The 9,367-nt window shown below is 48.9% G+C and overlaps 1 pseudogene; it reads right to left on the bottom strand.

The window, feature by feature from the left end:
- Positions 1–5,569: 5,569 nt before the first annotated feature.
- On the bottom strand, positions 5,570–8,383 carry LOC147666136 (uncharacterized; annotated as a pseudogene).
- Positions 8,384–9,367: the final 984 nt, after the last annotated feature.

A 9,367-nucleotide genomic window follows, 5' to 3' on the forward strand; every position in this document is an offset into this window, starting at 1 on the left:
ACCAGGAGTCGTCCCAGGCGGAGGGTGAAGAGCCCAGGATGAGGACCTCCGTCTTGTCCGAGTTCAGTTTCAGGCGGCTGGTCGTCATCCACTCGGCTACCTCTTTCATCCCTTCGTGCAGGTTGGCTCTGGCGGCGGCGTGGTCGTTGGTCAGGGAGAGGATCAGCTGGGTGTCGTCGGCGTAGGAGATTATGTTGAGGTTGTGTTGGCGTGCGATGGCCGCGAGGGGGCTCATGTAGACATTGAGGAGGGTGGGGCTCAGTGAGGATCCTTGAGGGACGCCGCAGATGACTTCGGTGGCCTCTGACTTGTATGGTGGTAGGCGGACTCTCTGTGTTCGTCCGTCGAGGAAGGAGATGATCCATTCCAGCGCCTTTTCCAGGATTCCGACGTTGCTGAGGCGCTGAGCTAGGGTGCGGTGGCAGACAGTGTTGAATGCCGCGGAGAGGTCTAGGAGGATGAGGGCCGCTGTTTCTCTGTTGTCCATCAGGGCTCGGATGTCATCGGTGGCGGCGATGAGGGCGGTCTCGGTGCTGTGATTGGCTCGGAAGCCGGACTGTGAGGGGTCGAGGGATCCATTCGTCTCGAGGAAGGCGGCCATCTGACGGTCTTCTCGATGACTTTGGCTGGAAACGGGAGGAGCGAGATGGGGCGGTAATTCTTGAGTTCGGTAGGGTCCGCAGTGGGTTTCTTGAGTAGAGCGCTGAGTTCGGCGTGCTTCCAGCTCTCAGGGAAGGTGGCGGTGTCAAAGGATGTGTTGATGATGTCTCGCAGGTGGGGTGCGATGACAGCGTCGGCCTTGTTGAAGACGTGGTGAGGGCAGGGGTCGGTCGGTGATCCGGAGTGGATGGAGTTCATCGTGAGGATGGTGTCTTCGGTGCTGATCGGGGTCCAGGCGTGGAGGGTGGTGGTGGGGGGTGGTTGTTCGGTCTTGGTGTGCGTTGGTTGGTTGTTGAAGCTGTTGTGTATGTCCGCGATCTTGTTGTGGAAGTATGAAGCGAGGGAGTTGCAGAGGTCTTGCGATGGGGTGATGTCGTTGTTTCCTGCGCTGGGGTTGGATAGCTCTTTCACGATGTTGAAGAGTTCCTTGCAGTTGTGTGCGTTGTTGTCCAGCCGGTCCTTGAATGCAGTTTTCTTGGCGGCGCGGATCAGCTGGTGGTGCTTCCGGGTGGCCAGCTTGAAGGTGGTCCTGTTGTCCGGTGTAGGTTCCCTTCTCCAGACTTTCTCGAGGGCTCGGCATTTCTTCTTGGAGCTCTTGAGTTCGTCGGTGAACCACGGGGCTTTCTTGCTGCCGGGTCTGCTGGGCGGGGTCCTCAGCGGGGCGAGTTCGTCCGCGCAGATGCTGATCCACTTCGTGAGGTTGTCGGCGGCCTGGCTGGGGTTTGCTGAGCTGGCAGGAGGGTGCTGGCTCAGGGAGGTGGCGAGCTGGTCTGCTGTGATCTTGTTCCAGCTTCTGCGGGCGGCCTGTTGCTGGTGGTGGTGGGTCGTCGTTCTCTTGAAGGTGAAGTGGACGCAGCTGTGGTCCGTCCATTGAAGCTCTGTGGCATGGCTGAAGTCGATGTCTGTGCAGGAAGAGAAGACTGCGTTGAGTGTGTGTCCGGCGAGGTGGGTGGGGGCGGACACCAGCTGCTTGAGTCCAAGATTGGCGAGGTTGTCGAGTATATCTTCCTGGTTGCTTTCAAGATTTTGTGGTCTGACATACCACACTCGTTTGTTTCATAATTCCTTGCTTTTATATTTTTGGAGGTGAAAATGAAACCAATTCTTGATTTGACTTTGTCACTTTCTGCTTCCCAGGTGAACCTTTGTTTTGACCCTGATTTTTTTTTTTGTAAAAATATACTTTTTTAAAAATTATTTGTCAGGTTTACATTTCAAGCAGTCCCTTATATTTGGGTGCTGTACATTTAACCATTCTCAAAGAAGCGCATCAGGCTATCTTTGGTGGTTTTCCATCAAGATTTCTCATTTTACCCATCCAGACCAACTCCTGATTTTCCAGGTTTCTTTTGCCCACTCTTGTCCAAATATATGGGTGCCTGTGCACATGTAAGAGAACATTTTAGTGAAAACAAGTTTTTGGCATTCTTTTTCCGTGATTGCTTGGTGTTTATACAAGGAAAGGTTCCTGTTTTCCCACATCGCCTCTTTCACGCAGTTTATTATTCTCCATAGTGTCCTTTCTTTATTTACATTGCAATTCATGCCCAACCCATATAGAACCAGTTCATAGGACAGGGATGCCTGTCCTGTTAATTCTTTAATGAGCTGTTCCCACTGACGCAAGGCCTCATAAATAAGGCCCTTACAGCCTGATTCATCAACAGGCAGTTTTGCGAGCCCCTAATAGCGAATCATAGCGATTCGCTATTAAGGTCTCGCAAAACGGTAATCATGTAGGAATCGCATAATAAAATGCGATTCCTACTGATTCCTTATTTGCGATTAGCAACTTGCTAATCGCAAATAAGGAATAACTCGCCATTCATTCCTATGGGCCAAAAGGCCCATAGGAATGAATGGGGAGTATTCCTTATTTGCGATTAGCAATTAGCTAATCGCAAATAAGATTGCGATTTGAAGGGTGCCAGGGGTGTCCACAGGACACCCTGTAGCACCCCTCAAATGAAATTTCACACAGGTGTTGCACACACACATGTCCAGAGGACATGTGTGTGTGTAACATGCAACTCAGAAAAATGCATTTAAATGCATTTTTCTGAGTTTTCGCAATTTACCACGAGGTCTGACCTCACGGTAAATTGCGCCTAGAAATTGCGAATTCGCAAATTTAAATTGGATGTTGAATTGCATTTAAGGAATCTCTAATAGAGTTTCCTTAAATGTAATTCCTCGCACATTTGCGACATCGCAATTAGCGATTTTTGCATTTGGGATGCTGAATCCCAAATGCAAAAATCGCTCTCGCAAAGGGCCGGATTCTCAGAATCCGGCCCCTTGCGAGCGCAATTTAGGTACATGAATCGGGCGGTAGGGCTTTTCTGCGCCTCAAACCGGGGTGCACTCGGGTGGTGGTGCGAGTCCCCACTGCTGTTTGGGGTGGGTTTGCTGGCGGGTAGAGGGAGAGATTCCTGCTCCGCGGTGTTAACCCCTTCCATGCTGATGACGGCCCCCATCCGTCATGCATTACAGTGCTCGTGTGCTGATGACGGCTGGGGGCCGTCATAAAGCCATTGATTCTTTAAAAGCCTAGCACACGAGGAAAATCGGCCCAGCATGGAAGGGGTTAATGTTAAAGGGGGGAGAAGCCTTCCTCTCTCGCGTGTGCCTCCAGCTACTTCCGAGTAAGAACCGGGACCCAGACTCCCCTCAAGGTTGCTTCACTGCTCCGGCCCGGCCCTCTTGGGGCAAAAGGCGGTACTGCAGGGTGAATCTTGAAGCCTCACTGCTCCGGCCCTCTTGGGGCAAAAGGCGGTACTGCAGGGTGAATCTTGAAGTCTCCCGGCAGCCTCCTTCACCGATGCAGGGGGTCAAAGCGGCTCGTCTGCCCTCCGTGTTTCCTCTCCTCGGAGGTGTGGGGGCACTTTGCAGGGGTCAGGGGCAAGGGGCGACGCCTCGCATCCCTTGTGGCCGGTGATCCTTGGTCAGCTTTGGTGCAAAGCTGTGGCCGGAGGTCCCGACAGGCCGCAATGGATTCTCACCGTGTGCAGCGCCCTGCTTCCTTAGGGACCCCTGCTCAATTAGTGGCCCCGAAGGGGCTCACTGTAAATCCCAGAACTAAAGCGGTGAAATGACCCTGCCTGGCTCTCAGCCAGGGTCTCCTCCCCCCTCCCCCCTCTCAGCGACGGTCATCCAAACTGGCAAAGAAGAGTTCCCAAATTCGGAGGAACGATACTGCCCTGCAGCAGCCCTTCACCCAGGTTCCTATTCCCTATGGCGCAGCCTGCTCTGGACAAGCCAGAGGTCGAAGGCCCAGCCGCAGGGTCTAGTGGCCGAGGGTCCACACTGGACTATCTACCCTCCCCCTCCCCGACACGCAGCCTGGCCCCGGACAAGCCAGGGTGACGCAGGCCTAGCGCCTTGAATTGCCCCTATATCTGACAGTTGCAAATAAGTATGCTGTGGCTATGCATTGCCCCTATATCTGACAGTTGTGAATAAGTATGCTGTGGCTATGCAAGGGATTGTGGGTATGCATATTCTCGAGGACCTTGCATATTTCCGGACAACCAGGCACGTCATACCAGCCAAGCTGTGGAACAATCTCACCCTATGAAGAGGGGAGCGGCCTTGAAGGGGCGGGGCCTCCTGAAGAGAAGTACCTAAGAGGCACATTTGAACCCCAACCTGTCCATAAACTCCCCCCCCCACCCACCCACCCACCCAAAAAAAAATATCTAAACAAGCATTGACATTGTCTGTTCTAAAAGTTCAGAGTTCTGCATTTCACCGTAATTGTTTGTAAAGGCTTGAACACATCTGCAGACATTAAAAGTTATATTTTACACAATATAGGACATCTTTCTAAAAGGAACTACTCTCTGTAAGCAACGGTCTGCCCTCCAGTATATAACTGGTAATTATCACATTACTCTTTTAACAGCGATGTAGATCTCTACACATGCAGAGATCTCCAAAAATTCAACAAACCACGACGCTGATCATCGCCACACGAAGTGCACATGACTGAGCCCTGGACTCGTTTTCTTTCAATAGAGCGTGCTATTCTGCTTCTATGACTCAAAAATTTATCACCTTAAAAATGTTAGAGCGACTATCATTAAACATTCTTCGCATCAGTTATCACAGCGCACGTATTTCTTCTCCAGATGGTATTCTCAAAGATTCACCTCTGTAGCTTCACTTTAAATAAATACCATCCATATGTATGCTGTGGCTTTACAAGGGATTGTGGGTATGCATATTCCCGAGTACCTTGCTTATATCCGGACAACCAGCACGTCATACCAGCCAAGCTGTGGAACAATCTCACCCTATGAAGAGGGGGGAGGGGGCGCCTTGAAGGGGCGGGGCCTCCTGAAGAGAAGTACCTAAGAGGCACATTTGAACCCCAACCTGTCCATAACCCCCCCCCCCCCCCCCCAAAAAAACTAAACTAAACTAAACAAGCATTGACATTGCCTGTTCTAAATAAGTTCAGTGTTCTGCATTTCACCGTAATTGTTAGTTAAGGCTTCCACACATCTACAGATGTTAAAAGTTATATTGTAACTCAAAATAGTAGCTCTTTACCATCGGAACAACTCACTGGAGGCACCGGTCTGCCCTCCATTACGAAACGGATACATTACACGAATCATATGTAACAGCGCTATAGATCTTTATACATGCAGAGATATCCATATATTCAACAAGATTCGAGGCCGGCCGATCATTAACACACGGAGTGCTTTTTTTAGGTTTTTTTTTAGTTTTGGGGGAAAGACTTTTATTAAGTGCTTAAAAGTTTGCGATACATAGTTTTCAAGGAAGTGGTACCTCCCCCTTAGGGAAGGCAGTCCACTTTAACTTTTAATCAATGTATTTAAACATTTTACAAGTCGTCAGTTTGGGGTTCAAGAATGTCTGCAGATAGCGTTTGCAGTTATTAATGGGGCCACTTTAAAGAGTCTAGTGGGGTAGGGGGGGTGGGGGTGTTACAGTTCTTCCCCTTCATCACTTTTCTGCTTGTCCATGGCTGCATAGTCTCTATGAGCACCATCCTGCGGCACCCTTCTCGGTTCACCACCTCTCCATTGGTCACCAGGCGGGTCCTGGCGAACAGGAGAATGCCTTTAATACAGCAAAGGAGCCTCAGCACCCCTGGATAGCTTCCTCTGTGTGTGTCCCTGGAAACAGCCCGTACATCATGGACTGTTCAGTAATGTTCTCGTAGGGGATGAGAGCTAGCAGTTCTTGGCGTAAGACAGCCCGTAGTCTCAGGGCAAAGGGGCAGACCCAGAAGAGATGGTGTGCAGATTCCTCTGCGGGGCATCCCCTTTGACAGTTCCTGTGCGGGCACAGGCCTCTGCTGTGCATGAAGGACCTTACTGGCAGGCCCCCCTTCACAGACATCCATGCTATGTCCTTGTGTCTGTTGGTCAGACTTGGGGAGGATACATTCCCCCACACGTGCGCTGCCATTGCTGGGGGCAGGTCGCTTACTGGTTCGGCGGTGTCCCTGGTCCTGATCAGTTTGCGGATTGTCTTGGGCTTCCAAAGGCAAGGGATGACGCAGTTCAGCCCAAATTCACCCACAAACTTTTCCACCTCCCTGTAGTACCATGGTAGGTCCCAGTTGAAAGTTACTGCATTTTCCCACTTATCCCATCCCAGCCGTGAGAGAGCGAAATTTGAATGAAAATTATGTATACATCATATTTACAAGCTTGTGGCGTAAAGTTAGCCAATGTAACCGCAGAAGTGAGAAAATGTATTCGTATTTACTCTAGAGTGTTTATTAGAAGTAGAAAATCCATATAGAGTGTGAGCTAAAGTAGAAATGTGTGGGGCTGTTTAGAAATATTAGACGTGTTAATCAGGTTCCATGTATGTAGCTGTAAAATGAAGAAAGATGTAAAATGTAAAATGAAGAAACGTGCAGACCACGCGGCACTGTGTGAGAAGAAAGATACAATTGCATCTTTTATGCGACATGGATTCATTATAATCAATGATTTTGCTTACATATATAAGTTAAAGGCAATATTTTATAGAAGTGTTTTGTATAACTTTAGTGTGGTAGGTTAGCGTGTTATTTTAAGCTGAGGGAATAAGAGTTCACAGAGTGTAGAATACTGCATATAATTTAGTGAGCCCGGAGAGATAGTGGCTTGTCTTTGATCTGCACGTGTGAGTTAAAAGTCAAAAGTCTCGTTAAAACAAATTGCCAATGCTGGTCGAAGTTTTACGGCCTAGTAAGATAAGAGAAGCCTGGAATATGGGGCCCTGTTTCGAAGTGTCTGTTTCCAGGTGCAAGGGGGTACCAATCAAAAGCTTTATGAATAGAGCTCTGTTTGAGGAGATAGGCTCGGGTCCGGAGGAGTCAACCGGAATGTCATGGGGGTACCGGCACGATGGAGACGGCGCCTGGGAAGCAAGGTCAACTTAACAGACGATCCAAAGAAACGAAACTATGGAAAAAAACCAGAAGCAAGACCACGTGAAATGTATACGTGGTGGGCGTCTCAAAGGGGCGTTCCACCCATACTGTGATTTTGTATTAGGGACAGTACCCCGGGGAGGAGGTAGAGCAGATGGCCTGAGGATGTGTGGGCAGAAAGGGTACTGCTACACGACATAGGTTTCCATCTGAGACTAAGAGGTATTGAGCTTCTTCGGAAGTTCAACGGCTGACACCTTTTTAGGTAAAGAGCTTGTTAAGTAGGGATGTCATCTAGCATAGAGTAGGGACAGTTTAACCTGTTTCATTTCTTTCTGTAAATGACGCTTCAGATTCATCTTGTGTCAACGATATTCAACTTATTGATTTTTGAATTGGTTTTAGTAGTTTTCTTCTGTCGATTGAGATCTCTTAGAGAGTTCATGTTCATTCTATTACCTGTATATCTTTTGAACCTCCTAATGAGGTGTTTGTACTTGCAACTGATTTTGGCTTTATAATAAATCTTTAAAACTTTCCAGTAGTAGGTGGTTCTTTAGAGTTGCGTCAGTCTATGGGGTTGATTTGATCTATGTGGGTTTGCCTTTTACTCAATGACAGTCAATAATCGATTCAGATAGGGACTCAAGTGAGATAAGGATCAGGGTGATAAGATAATCGATCAAAATCTCACGCCCGCAGTCGTCTCCACACCGGGAGGAGGAAAAAGCGGAAGACTTTGTAGGCAGAGTGGTCCTTGTTCATATTTAACAGAGTTATTCGGACGCAGCCACACACAAAGAAAGCCCTGAGGATTGTTGGGATGTCGGGGACTGCCTTCCCCCCTTTGCGGTGCTCCTTGTGCATGACCGACCGTTTCACCTTGTCCATCTTTGAGTGCTAGATGAAGTGGAACACCCTGCTGTTTATGGCCCGTGCTACGTTGGCCAGGAGTGGCCAGGCCTGTGTCACATATTGCAGCACGGGCAGGGCGTCGTTCCTGAGCACCAGAGCCTTCCCCTCAATGCTCAGGTTTCTCAGGCTCCAGAGGCCCAGTTTCTGCTTCACCTTGGTCAAGCGTTCGTTCCAGCTCTTCGCTGCTGGCCTTGGTCCTCCAAACCAGAAGCCGAGGATCTTCATCAGTCCTGTCTCGATGGGGAAGGGGAGAGGCTCGTTGCAGAGGTCCCATCGCCCGAAGAGTTTGGCCTGCGACTTGTCCACGTTGATTCTCGTCCCTGATGCCTTTCCGAAGTCTGTGCACGCCTCCCGCAGGGAATTGACTGATTCTCCATCCGCGCAGAAGAGGGTGATATCGCCCATGTACAGCAAACACTTGACCTTCTTCGCATCGCCGGGTGTCTGGACCCCTCTGATGTTTGGGTTCTTCCTGATGTACTCGGCAAGAAGTTCTGTAACCAAAACAAACAGAGGTGGCGAGAGCGGGCAGCCTTGTCTTACCCCAGATCTGATAGGAAAGGGGTCTGTTTTACAACCATTTACAATGACTGAACTGAAGATGTCTTTACATACATGGGCCTGGGACTTGCATGTATCAAGACCCTGAGAACATGAAATTCTGCTTGTATGACTCTTGAATTCATCACCCTAAACATGCTAAAGCGACTATCATTAAACATTCTTCGTATCAGTTATCACAGCGCACGTATTTCTTCTCTATTTGGGTACACATCTGTAGCTTCACTTTAAATAAATACCATCCATAAGTATGCTGTGACTTTGCAAAAAATTGTGGGTATGCATAATCTCGAGTACCTTGCTTATTTCCGGACAACCAGGCACGTCATACCAGCCAAGAACCTGAACAATCTCACGAGTCAAGAGGGGGCGAGACCTTGATGGGGCGGGGCCTCCTGAAGAGATGAACCTTAGAGGCACTTTTGAACCCCAACCTGTCCCCAAACTCGCCCACCACCCAACTAAACAAGCATTGGCATAGCCAATAGGCCTGGCCTGTGGGACCTTTTAATTGTATGACTAGAGCTATTGGCTATTTATTTATTTATTTAAAAAGTTTTATATAGCGCTGCTGGACCCAAGAGTATCAGAGCGCTTTACATAGTGATGGCACATGAACATAGCAGGTACATATTAAGTAAAAGATATAGTTAGAAATGGACAAGATACAGTGAGAGAAATGGTCATTAGAACAGATTAGAGGTGGTGCAGGGGGAGTTGAGGATGCCAATGTGTTACGGTTATGTGGTAGAGCAGTGTGGCTGCTGTCTAATATGTTGAAAAGGTATAATAAAAAAAACGTCCACTTCACTACTGGATTTCCTGACA

Source organism: Lissotriton vulgaris, unplaced genomic scaffold, assembly GCF_964263255.1.
Source record: "Lissotriton vulgaris unplaced genomic scaffold, aLisVul1.2 SCAFFOLD_1852, whole genome shotgun sequence".
NCBI lineage: Eukaryota > Metazoa > Chordata > Amphibia > Caudata > Salamandridae > Lissotriton > Lissotriton vulgaris.